We start from the raw sequence: 13,352 nt of genomic DNA on the forward strand, positions 1-13,352 counted from the left end.
GCCCACATTTTCTAGGCATGCTATGTGTAAGATGTAGTTTGGCTTCTTGAGTGTAACCGACTTGGTGGAAATCAGGATTTGAGAACCTTTCTACCATTCTCAGCTCAAGGGACACGTTCTTTTCTGGACAACCTTCAGGAGAGCGGGAACGTGACCATGGAGGGCAGGGCAGGAAGCAAAAATGGGCAGAGCAAGGAATATAAATGAATATAATTTTTTGCCTTGGTGTGGTATGCTGGTTTCTACACTCACATGTCTCCATCCAGGTAAGTAAGAGGTGCTTTCGGCCTTCCAGGACACATTCCAGCCGGGCAAAAGCATCCAAGGAAGGTGAAAGATATGGAGAGAGGATATGGCTTGGGTAAAGTCCTGAGGTCCACTCAGAGAGACCTGGAGGGCCACACTTGCCTGCCCCCGAGGGCTGAGGCCAAATGTGGATTCTGGGCACAGAGCCTTGGGGGCACTGCAGGGGACGCCGCAACTATGATGTAGAATGGCTTAGTTCATGCCTTGGCTAAAAATGATTTGTATTGGCTTGCCTATGCTAACCACCGTAAAGCCATTTTGAGGAAAGAACTATTCAACTGTGTGTGTTTTTTCTTCAAACCCCCCAGATTTACACAGATCAAAATCACAGCAGTGGAAACACAGTGAGTGCACATATCCTAAGTGAGTGTGAACATATACTAAGCTTAACTCAGCTCAGACCTATAGAAATTAATGAACAATAATTAGGCCTAACCATTTCAATTGGTGTTTTCTGACTAAAATGCAGCAGAAAACCACCACCGCCTTATTGTGTACACATGTACACATTTTTGCATGCAACTCTGCCCAATATAACTTTTTTTCCCCTTTGCAAAGCAATTTGCCCTAATATAATGCATTTGTGTAGGGACGCGGGTGGCGCTGTGGTCTAAACCACAGAGCCTAGGACTTGCTGATCAGAAGGTCAGCGGTTCGAATCCCCGCAACGGGGTGAGCTCCCGTTGTTCGGTCCCTGCTCCTGCAAACCTAGCAGTTCAAAAGCACATAAAGTGCAAGTAGATAAATAGGCACCGCTCCGGTGGGAAGGTAAACGGTGTTTCCGTGCGCTGCTCTGGTTCACCAGAAGTGGCTTAGTCATGCTGGCCACATGACTTGGAAGCTGTATGCTGGCTCCCTTGGCCAATAAAGCGAGATGAGCACCGCAACCCCAGAGTCGTCCATGACTGGACCTAACGGTCAGGGGTCCCTTTACCTTAACCTTTAATGCATTTGTATGTAATGTACACAGCACATTTTTTCTGGGGGGACGCTTACCCCTAAACATTTTGTGAATCTAAGTTTGTCCTCATTGCGAGGCAGTATTTCAATATGAGTAGGAAAATGAGAGTAACCCTAAACATTTTTTTGGGGGGGAGCACTGAATGTATATATGCATTCTTGTGCACATTACTTGACATTACATTGCAAAATTTGAGGAAGTTCATTTTTTTTGAAGGAACAACTACGCTTCAGTTCACATCTTATTTTGGAACTAAATCTCTGGGAAATAGGTAGGTTCGCCCTTTAAATGTGAACTGAATTGTATTTCTCCCCCATCGCTACAATGGAGTGCATCATCATGTGTGTAGAAACCCTTCCAACACTCTCCTAGGAAATTAGAGAAGGGCATAGAGACATCCCTCTCTTTTCATGCTGCATGGTGTTATTTGTTAATCTGAAATATAACTTGGGAGAAACTATCTCCTTTCTTCAAGAGCCTCAAAAAAGGCATCTACTTTGATGTTTCGCCACTCGTAAGTAAATTAACGATCTGGTTAAAAGCCAGGTAATAATCAATTAGGATGTTTTAATTAATGGCCTAGCTGCTGCTGGCGGTACCTAGACACATGATCAAAATCTACCAAATAGCAACGTTTAATCTTACCGTCATCCCATCACCCCTTCAAAATGGAAAGCATTTCTCTCCAGTGGTGGGCGGTGGGAGGAAGAATAAGAAAATTAACTGATATCATTACACACACACACACACACACACACACACACACACCATCCCAGGGTAGACAATAGTTTCTTTTCTCAGAAAAGATATTGAGCAGGTATCCCACCCCCGAAAGATGTGGCTTGGTGTTTGATCTCGTGTCACAAGGAAAGAACTTGAAGCAATTAAAGAACATTGCAGTAATATATCTGGCTCATTAAAATTCAACCTGGAGCAAGTTTAGAATTCTAGAGAGCTAAAAGAGTCCCTGCGGGATTGGCCAAACACTTCAGGTTTGCACCGTTTGATTCTGCTGAAAGATTAATATTGCGATCACCATTTAAATGAAATGATTCCACGGAATAAGAGTTAGAACTAGCAAGGAAAGGAGGAGGAGGAGCAGGACGTACAGCCGCATCGTAAATAAGAATCCCAAGAAAACAAGTTGTTGGGGTTTTTTTTTCAGAGCTGCAATTTCAAATTCCAATTTGGGTTACGGGTGCACCCAGCGAGTGCAGCTGGGTCAAAGGCCAACTCTTGGATATATCCCAGGTTAAATGAGTGGGAGGCAGGCTGTGTATTATAAGGACATTTGCTGCGATCTTTTTAATACCTTCCAAGAATTGAAGGAGCAAAAATGCAATCTTCCCACCTGCATGTAGCACGGGATTTCATTTACGGTATTTATTGCTTGGTTTATTTATTGCATTTATATTCCACCCTTTTCTTACAGGAGCTCAAGGTCCACAACAACCCTGTGAGGTAGGTTAGGCTGAGAGGCAATGACTCAAGGTCGCCCTTTGAGCTTAATGACCAAGTGATGATTTGAACCCTGGTCCCCCAAGTCCTAGTCCGGCAATCTAAACACTGCATTTCACATGCATTCAACATCCCTCCTGAATGTGCCCATTCCTTAATGGGCTGGTGTGCTTTCATCATCACAGAAAACTTGGTTAGGACCAAATTACACATCATCTGACTTGAGGGCGGTTCAAAAAAGCAATTGCTGTGGGCCCCATAATCTGAATTGGGAGTGTGTGGTAAGAGGGGGGTTAACTGCCCTCCCCCCACTCACCAAAATCACACACACACAACTTCTCTCCAGAGGCAAATCGCGTCCTCCCTAAAAGAGGGCATGTGTTGCGGTGAGACCTGGAGACCGACCTCCTGTGTTGTAGGTGGGTAAGATTGGTCAGCCACAACACCCAATTGGTAGGTCCCTCGATGTTGGGTACAATCTGGCCAATGGGGCGCAGTCCAAATGGATCAAGGGACCTATACCCATGCATGTGACCCAGAGCTTCCTCTTTTGGTGCATGCATTCAGAACACCCGCCCACCTCTCCCTATTTTTAGGGCTTTTGCTCTTGACCTTGCTATGCCGTTGTGTGTTGTCTGTCATTGGGACAGGGGCACGGCAGGAATTTCCCCCCACTTGGCTGATTGGCTGTTGCCGTTTGGGTTTCACCTGCCGTGTAGCAAATCATCACAATATGTAAGGTTGCGGATAGGCTCTGGTTCAGGTGATAGGGATGGGAGAATGCTCTCGCCATCCCTATGTGAAGGGTATTCCGTTAAAGGAATCCAGGGACTCAAATGGTTTGGTCAACCCCTGAGAGGGGGTTGTGCCCGTGCCCGAGTCCAGGGGGACAACTGGGTGGTGGACATAGTCTGTTCCTGGCTTTCCGCTTATCTGGGCGTTCACCCTCGGCTGACCTATGCTGGTGCCCTGGGTCAGCGCCACCTGCAAGGGTGCAGGGAGCTAGTCGAACCAGAGCCTATGCAACCACTCATTTTCTGTAATCAATAAAGTTGTGGACTAAATTCTGCCAAAAACCAAACCAAAATTTGAGTCAAGTGTGGATTTATTTAGGGGGGAGGTCTCTGGGTCTGAACACTCAAATGCAGCCATGGGGAGGAGGGTGGTTTTTGTTGGGATCATGGCAGGCGAAGGAGAAGCTAACCTGCTCCACCATCCGGACATGCTGTCGTCCTAGTCTGGATTGGTGGAGGCCACAGCATTAGCAGTTTAAAGCTACACTTAATGTCAAGTGCCAAAACACATTTAACGTAATGTACATTTTGGCTTCCGGCCGCCCCTGTGGAGAAAGTCAATACATCAAAAAAGGTACAAAAGTTCAGAGCATTCTTGAGTGTGTGTGTGACACTGAAGTTGGAGAAGACCTCAGCTAAGAGGCCCACCTACCTATTTGGCTGCTTCCTGCTCCACAAGCAGTAAATATGTTGCTTCTGAAATGGGCTTCCTTGTGACCCTTCCCTCTCAGAAGAAGCCATCTCCCCTTCCCCAACTCTCTTACTCTCCTCCCACCCCAAGCTTCTATGTGGAAGGACCGCATCTCGGTGACAGAACATTTACTTTGCATGTAAATGGGCTGAAATGTGTAGACAATACTGCTCTAGATGCACCAATGGTCTATGCCTCCTGCACACCTTTCACCAGCTTGTAGGGAGTTGCTGGCACTGGCGCTAGTCCAGCCAGAAGGCCAATATGTGGATGGAAGACCACCTAGATTCATATATCATATCACATGCAGAACAGGTGGGGGTTGCTTGGGGAAAAAGACATTGCAAGCCAAATTGGGCCCCCTGCCAAGCAGGGTCCTCTGTGCCAGGAGCTCCGTACTGCTCACCTGGAAAAAACCTCTTATGCTGCCTGGGGTTCTTCAAGGAAACCACGGTCTGAAAGGAAGGAGAACATTGTGTCTTCCTGTGGTCACCTCTCATGAAGGCTGTCAGGGCTGTCTTACCCATAGAGGCTAGTGACGCGGGGCGCCAAGTTCTGGAGGGCACCAGGGAAGAGACGGAGGCTGGACGCGGTGCCTTCCGACATCAGCTCGCCACCCTCACCCGCCTCCGCCATGACGCCCTGAAGTAGCGCCGCACCCGGAGCCTCTGTCTGCTGTGGCCACAGCGGCATGAAGCAGCCAGCTGAGCCGGGAGGCGCCATGGCCAGCCTCTGCCTCTCCTCGCTGGAGGAGCTACCCTCCAGCCACTGCCCGCCTCCTCCAGCCCCGTCGGCAGTGTCGTCCTCCCTAAAAAAAGGTGGATAACTCTGGGAAACGGCGGGGGAGGGATCTTTGCTTAAGACGGCCCCGAATACTGTTTTGGCCTGTTTGCATGATCCTAAGCATGTTAACCTCAGTTCTCCTATCTGTAAAATGGGTGCAGGAGTGAACTACAAGGCATGACTGCTGTGACATGTATGTAAAAACCCATTCTTGAATTAAACATGCTGTTGAGATAGGGGTAGCACAGAAGGGCACAAAGGGATTTCAGAGAGTAGTTCAAAATGAATTTCAGTGCCCTAGTCACTCCGCATCCCTATGCTATGTATGCCTGCAAATTATTATTTTCAAAAAAAGAAAAACTGAAGTGGCTCGCAAAGCATTATAGAAACTGACTCCATACTTTTCGAATCATTGGTATAATGAGACGTTTCCTTGCTCCCCCTTCAGGTGTGTGAGAGAGAGAAAGAGTGACTTGTTCATGCATTATAATGATTTCTCTCCTTCGCCTTAATTTCCAGAAGGCATAACAAAAGTAAAGACTTAAAACACTCCCCTGCTTAACTGGATTATTATGTGCAAGAGAGTAAAAATGGCATCTCAACGAGACCGTTGCAGCCTGCTGGGTAAAGGAAGGGCTTTCAACCCTTGAAACCGGAGCGTCTCAACAGAGCCAAGAGATTCCTAACGAAGGAGCTGAGCTGAAATATGTATATGCATGAATTCATGTATAATTTAGCCTGTTCTGATCGGGAGAAGCATCCTGAACATAAATATAGAGAGTCTCTGATAGTCGAGAGCTGAAGAGCCCCTTCCCATAATAAAAGGATAATAATTCCCTCATCTATTTTTTATAACCCTGTAGCATTAGCGGGTAGAAAACCGGCTCGCTGGAAACAGGATCATATATAAATCTGAGAATTTCTTAGCCTTCCTAGACCCACCAAGAAATATTGCTGTCCGCCGCTGTGGAACGCATTATATGTGAGCAAGACAAAAGGATAGTAACTTCGCACAAACAGCAGATGAAGTGGTAAAACTGTTTCTGCAGTGGGGATACATAGATATGATTTAGCACTCCTCTACGTAAAAAGCCAAGCAGAAAAACTGTGGTTATAAGATGAACACACACCATTCGGGAGAATGTGAAAGGATGTTGGAGCAGGCCACGGCTTAGCCCACAGATTTTTTGGTGCAGGCCTGGCTCAGCCATTAGGTGGAAGGATGCAGCTGCCTCAGCTCTCACACATAGAATCGTAGAGTTTGAAGGGACCCCGAGGGTCATCTAGTCCAACCCGCTGCAATGCAAGAATCTCAGCTAAAGCACCCATGGCAGATGACCATCCAACCTCTGCTTAAAAACCTCCAAGGAAGGAGAGCCCACCACGTCTCGTGGGGGTCCGTTCCACTGCCGAACAGCTTTTACTGCCAGAAAGTTCTTCCTGATGTTTAGTCGGAATCTCCTTTCTTATAACTTGAAGCCACGGGTTCAAGTCTTACCCTCCAGAGCAAGAGAGTTTGGACTTGATATCCTGCCCTTCACTCCCCTTAAGGAGTCTCAAAGCGGCTAACAATCTCCTTTCCCTTCCTCCCCCACAACAAACACTCTGTGAGGTGAGTGGGGCTGAGAGACTTCAGAGAAGTGTGACTAGCCCAAGGTCACCCAGCAGCTGCATGTGGAGGAGCGGAGACGCGAACCCAGTTCCCCAGATTATGAGACTACTGCTCTTAACCACTACACCATGCTGGCTCTCAAGAGAAAACAAGCATGTTCCCTCTTCCATGTGACAGCCCTTGAGATATTTGAAGATGGCTAACATTGGAAGCAATTTCTTATTACCCAAGATAGGGAGGGGCATTGGTGGGATTTGCTGCCTCAGGTGTAGGGACTGGGGGAGAAATTATATTCAGCTCACATTTAAAGGAGAACCTACCAGATCCATGCCTTCCAAAACAATATGGGAACTGTAATACACCCATCCCCTGAAATCCAAATTCCTCTGAATTTTGCGATGGATTTGTCCGGTCAGCTAACATGTACAAAAATGAATATGCTGAGGTAAAGGGCGCAGAAGAATGTATATATGAATGAAAATAGCATGCAAAAAAATGCATCATGTCAGGAGAAAATTACTTTGCAAACGTGAACATTAGGAAAAATCTCCTAATAAACTTGTGTTTGTTGGGAGAAAGGCACAAAAATGCTGGTGAATATTCATGAGGCCTTTAGCAAAATTTACAAACTGATGCGGAAATGTAGAGAATTGAAACGGAGACCGGGAAACGGAGAAAGAGAGAAAACTAAATGGACAGATTCACCCATCCCAAAGGGACCCCTTAGTTAGTTATTTCATTTCATTTCTGAATTGCTTCCTGCGAAACATCTTGAAGGTTGTTTCATGGCTCTTAGTAATGATGGCTATATATTACCTCCCGTCTCAGAGGTGGTCTGCCTCTTAATATCAGATGCTGGGGAACATGTAGGGGGTTGGAGTGCTGTTGCATTAGGGTCCTGCTTGTAGGCTCCCCATTGGGACATCTGGTTTGTCCCTGTGGGAACAAGATGCCAGACCAAATGCACCTTTGCTTTCATCTAACAGGGCTCTTCTTATGTCCTCCCAGCTTTCCCTTCATTGTTGGTTCTCCAATAGCAGAGAGTGTCATGGACCAGTTTCGCCTACTGAACAGCAGTAGATTGACTCCACCTGCAACTGATCAGTCTTCACGGGGGATTGACTCCACCTGCAACTGATCAGCCTTCACAGAGGAAAATGTGCCTTTGCTTTCATCTAACAGGGCTCTTCTTATGTCCTCCCAGCTTTCCCTTCATTGTTGGTTCTCCAATAGCAGAGAGTGTCATGAACCAGTTTCGCCTACTGAGCAGCAGTAGATTGACTCCACCTGCAGTCAGTCTTCACAGGGATTGACTCCACCTGCAACTGATCAGCCTTCACAGAGGAGAAGACACTGATGAGAGCCAGCTGGCTCTGGGAATCCTAAACAGAGCATTCAGCAGCAGTCCGATGCTGGAAACAATCCCTGTATGTAGTTCCTAGTCCTAGCTTGCTGCTCACCATCTGGATTCCCTGACCTCTGGACTTCATATGTGGATTCTGCTTTCAGGAAAGAGGTCCTCAGAGACTCCTAGTCCCTGACTGTTCGGCAACAGAATGCTTCTGTCTACGACAGAAATGGAGGGCAGAGGCAGTAATGTGTCTGAACATTACTTTGCCAGAAGTTGTCATAGACTGTAGGGAGAGTGCTCTGGTGCTCAGGTTCTGCTTGTGGCCTTCCTATGAATCTCTGGTTGGCCACTGAGAAAGCAGCATGCTGGATTACATGGGCCATCCGCCTGATCCAGAAGGGCCCATCTTACGCTCTTACGAGATCTTCTGGGAGCATGTTGGGAATGGATCAGTGGATGTTTTGGATTTTCTGGATCCAGAGCGCTTCCATTTCACACCAATGAGATTGTGGATGTATGCCAATCCTGGAACTGGCATAATTCTTTTTGTTCCCATTGGGATCTTTAGGAGAGAAAGTCTGAGCTGATTGATATTGCAGAAATGTGCTCCCTGCCATTTTCTGCCCAGCCAGTACGAGCCCAATAGGACTCAGGATTTTATTTTATTTTTAAAGTTTTTATTAACTTGTTTACATTTTATTGTTTGTCTCGCTTGCCCTCGCCCTCCCAAATATTTGTGTAAAAGGATAAGTACCGGAGAAACCTTCTGAACGAAATCCTCTAATGCATTGATGGGGAGACAAAGGGTCTCCCACTTTATCACTGGGTGTGTCAACCCTCACTTGACTCTCATCCCCAGAATCGAGGGGTAATCGAAGGAAGTGCATCAAGAGCCTCAGAGTCCTCGCACAGTCCTTTCTGCTGAAGAGAAGAAAATATGACACTATTTATCAGTACTGCTCTCGCAATAGCAATAAAACGAAATTAGATCTCAGTGTACGTGGGCATTATTTGAGCTATAGATGGAACTGTTGACCTTCACTCAAACGATAAGCAAGCCCAACCAAGAGACTTCCTTCCATTTGCAAAGGCCGTCTCTCATATCAAAGGTGAGAACGGAAGAGATTTTGCTTCCTCTGCTTAAGAGGAGAGGATATTATTGTTCTTTGTTTCCTGATTTTTCTTCAAAAACATAATAATAAAATAATCAGCCGGTGTTGAGGTTGGCCTATGGCCTAACAGAATTAATGAAATCAAAAAGTAACTCCCTACACTACACTAGTTCACTTTTACTTATCCCATTTGTGTTAATAGTGCAGCACGATGGCATCTGAAGGAATCTTGCCTTTAACAAGGCAAAGTAGTGAATCCCGTATTGAATGGACACACCAGAATATTTCCCTGAGGATATATAGAATGAGCTGCCTTATACAGAGCAAGTGTTGCTACTGAGCTTTCATCCACGGTGTAATGGGTGTGTTTTCATGTTTGGAGTGTAAGATCTGAGAAACGTTAGGATGAGGAACAAAGGAAGCTGCTTTCTGCAGAGGCAGAACAATTGGTCCAGAAAGCTCAGTATTGTTCAACGCTGACTGGGCAGTGATTCTCCAGGGTTTCAAACAGAGGACATTCCCAGCCCAGTCTGAAGACCCTACATTATCATTGGGTGAGTCAATTCTACTAGGTGTGCATGCGCAACCTTAGAGAGTTTTTGGAAGGCTAAAGATCTTCAGAGGATCCCACTTCCTCACAGGATTATCCTTCCCTGCCTACTTCTCCAGATGTTCTTCAAGAAAGTGTGGAACCAATGGTGGATGTGACTACCCCACACTCCAATACACAGAGGCATAGAGCAGCCCTTCCAGAGTTGATGGGTGAAGATTACCTGAGGTGGGTGATTATTGTCCTCTTGCCATTTGTCAAACCATCAGAATGGTGAGTTGGCAGGGGGCCATTTGCATCTCCTTCAGAGCACTAGGCTCCGCCCACCCCAGTGCTGAATCTGCCCTAAGTTTCTTCTTTCTTTTTGCCAACTTGTGCGGGTGGCACACAAATGTGCTTAGCTCATCAAAGTGGAAGTTAGTCATCTTCTGTCTGAAATCATTTGCAATCAATGCAAGCAGCAAGATTGTGTTTGTTGAGCCTCCTCTGACCCTGATGGTTGAGTGAGAGTAGAGCCAGATTTTGCTTTTATAAGGCTTCAGTAGGGAACATGATTTGGCTCAAAACTGGGGAGGGTGTTAGTGTTCGGTCTTGAAATCTTTGCAGATGCTAGTTTTGGAAGTGACACCACGGATGGTACAAGCACTTCTGGAGTATGCTACATGTACAACCACTGTCTGTTTGACTGGCTGTGCAAGAAGCAGACGACAGTAAGCCTAAGTTCCTGTGAAGCAGAACTCAATGCTCTGTCATTTTCACTCATGGATTGTGAATGGTTGATGCAACTGTTTCAGGACATCAGAGTTTCTGTGAAATGTCCTATACAAGTGTATCAAGACAATAGATCCTGTTTGGCTTTGCTGACCTCAGAGAGTTGCAAGCAAAGAACCAAGTACTTGCAGATTAAGCTACATCGTGCAAGAGAGTGTAGGTGTCCTACATGCCGGGAAATGAAATTCCTGCTGATCTGTTGTCTAAGGTTGTTAACAGAGAACAACTTAAGGTTTATGTACAGAGGTTGCAATTGGGTTGAACCACAGGTACTACAGGTTACACGGAAAGGGGGAGGATGTTAGGATATTTCCGTTCCTCCTTAAAAAGGGAACAGGCTGTTGTGTGTCACAAGCCTGCGTACTTCCTGTTCACAGGGAGTTTCCATCTTGTATATAGCTTTTGTTTCTGGCTGTGTCCTCAACATGGAAGCAAGCAGTCATGTTTTTCCTTGTTCTGACCAACGTGGAATAAAGCTGTAAATTTATGCTCTCCTGGGTGAATCTTCCGTTGTGAAACCTCTGCTGAAAAGGGCGTGCATGAGTCTTGGAATGTGTCTGAGGCTCGTGTGGCTAATTGACTGATGCTGTTTCCACAGGAGATCGGTGTTCGTCCAGAGACGGTGATGGAGGCATGATGGCCTTTGTCTCCCTGGCAGTATCCCAACAGTTAGGAATTGGTGCTTAAGGATTCCCCCCTCTGTGTTTTGGTTGGCTGTTTTGAACAGAGCCTCGCACATTTTGCTTCTCCATGAGCTCTCCAAGAGGTATTCTGAAAAAAGTAGGGTCCCTTTACAGCATGGCGAGAGAGCCTATGCGCAGATATGTCCAACATGACTTCCCTATGCTCAGAAGAGCGGCTCAACATAATCAAGAAATAAGACAGGAAGTAGATGTTTTCTGCTGCTTCGGAGAGGAGGATGAAATCCAATTGTCTGGACTATTACGGGAGTGTACGTTTTGGCGATACAGCAGGAGAAATGTTATGATGACAAGAGCTGTTCGACGATGGAACCCATTCATTCGTCCATTTTAATAACTTACATAGCACTTAATGTAACAATATCTAAGTACTTCGCACAAATTGCAATCATAAAAAGCACAAGCAAAAAGTCAGTATGTAATATCAGAATGCAATAAAAATCCAGTAGAACATTAAGCAAAACATTAAAACTGAAATACAGAAATTATGCATGTGGGCTATTAAAGAAGGAAAGACACAGTGACCTGAAATTCTGAAGAGTCACTAACAACAGATGCAATAGTGGGCTAGGTGGTTAAAATGTCTTTGATCAAGGTGACATCATGCGTTCCTTTCATGACATCATTAAAGGGCATTGATTTGATACCTACAAGCTCAAGGAGTGTTCCCCCTCTACTTCATTAAGCAGCAAGCCCTTCCCATTAAATACTGGGCAGCAAAAATAGTTCAGTTCTTAGATCCCAGCATCTAGTATTGTTTTAAGAGATAACTGTTACAGTCAATCAGCTGCTAGCGCACTAGTGTTTTGCCTGCTTGATTTCACGCTTGAGGGACATCTTGTTGGCCAGAATCTCATGCTCTGGTTGAGAGCTGGAGGATGAGAGATCTTTTGCTTGTACCCTTCAGCTGGCATGAGGTTTAAGTACAATACCTAGGGAGGTGTGTGTGTGTGTGTGCTGTATATTGAGTTGAATAGGATCCAAAATGCAGCAGTCTGATTGGTCCTAGAACAATAGGATCCAAAATGCAGCAGTCTGATTGGTCCTAGAACAATAGGATCCAAAATGCAGCAGTCTGATTGGTCCTAGAACAATAGGATCCAAAATGCAGCAGTCTGATTGGTTCTAGAACAATAGGATTCAGAATGAAGCAGTCTGATTGGTCCTAGAACAATGCAGCAGTATGATTGGTCCACAGGAGCCACCCAATCCAGCTCCAGATGGAAGTGAATCCACAACCTGATTGGCCTACAGGAGAATCCCGGAATTAGCCAATCATGTGCAGCCCATTGTGTAAATAATGTATATAAAGCAGATACTTTAGGGGAACTCTCATTCCTCCTCACCACTATGAGCTGAATAAAGAGCATGAAATCTACTCTTGACTCCAAGTATATTTCAGTGTGTGAGATAGCGAGAGATTATCTAGATAGGTGGTGGGATCTCTCTTACCTAGGGTTTCCAGGCAAAGGCTTAACAGCCATTTCTTGTAGATACTTCAGCATTGGGGTTGCCTGTATCATGCAGGGGCTTGTAGGACTAAGAAGATAGGGAGCTGTCTGATACAGAGCCAGGCTATTAGTCTATTTAGCCCAGTATCATCTACATTGAAAGCCCTTCCAGATGTACAATACCATTTTTCTACATGCTTCCACATGTGATCATCATTTGATTGCTATCCTAGAATATTGCAGTCCTCAAACCACTTTTTTCTTCTATTGCAATAAAATCTGACATTGGTGAAAGATCCAGAATACTTCCACAACATTTTCATTGTGTGGAAAGTGTTGTAGGCAATTTCCCACTTTTTTTGTAGCTGGGGAGAATTGAGTGACTTTTTTTCTTTTTTCACAAGAGATCTGTCCCCCAAATAGTGAATAGCTCAGACTGAAATAGTAAACTCAGGGAGTGCCTGCCATCAAATCCTCTGCAGGGTCAGAATACCAGGTGTCATATACCAAAAAGGGGTGGAGTATCAGTAACCTGCCTGCTCATAATGCCAGCATAACCTTTCTCAATCTGAATGCATTCCATCATCAGTTTAGACAGAAAAAAGCACAATGAGCCTAAAACAAACAAACAAACAAACAGCAATGATCCACTACAATTTCACTCAAAAAAAATTGGAAAAGGTTTCCTCCCTCTCTCTAGAACTTAAGGAGAATGGGATCACATTCACCCGGTGCTTTACCAACTGCACTAGCTCCCAGTGGAGTACAGGGTCAGCTTTAAGGTGATGGTTTTGACCTTTAAAGCCCTATG

Source organism: Podarcis melisellensis (genome assembly GCF_964234715.1).
Source record: "Podarcis melisellensis genome assembly, chromosome: 3".
Taxonomy (NCBI): domain Eukaryota; kingdom Metazoa; phylum Chordata; class Lepidosauria; order Squamata; family Lacertidae; genus Podarcis; species Podarcis melisellensis.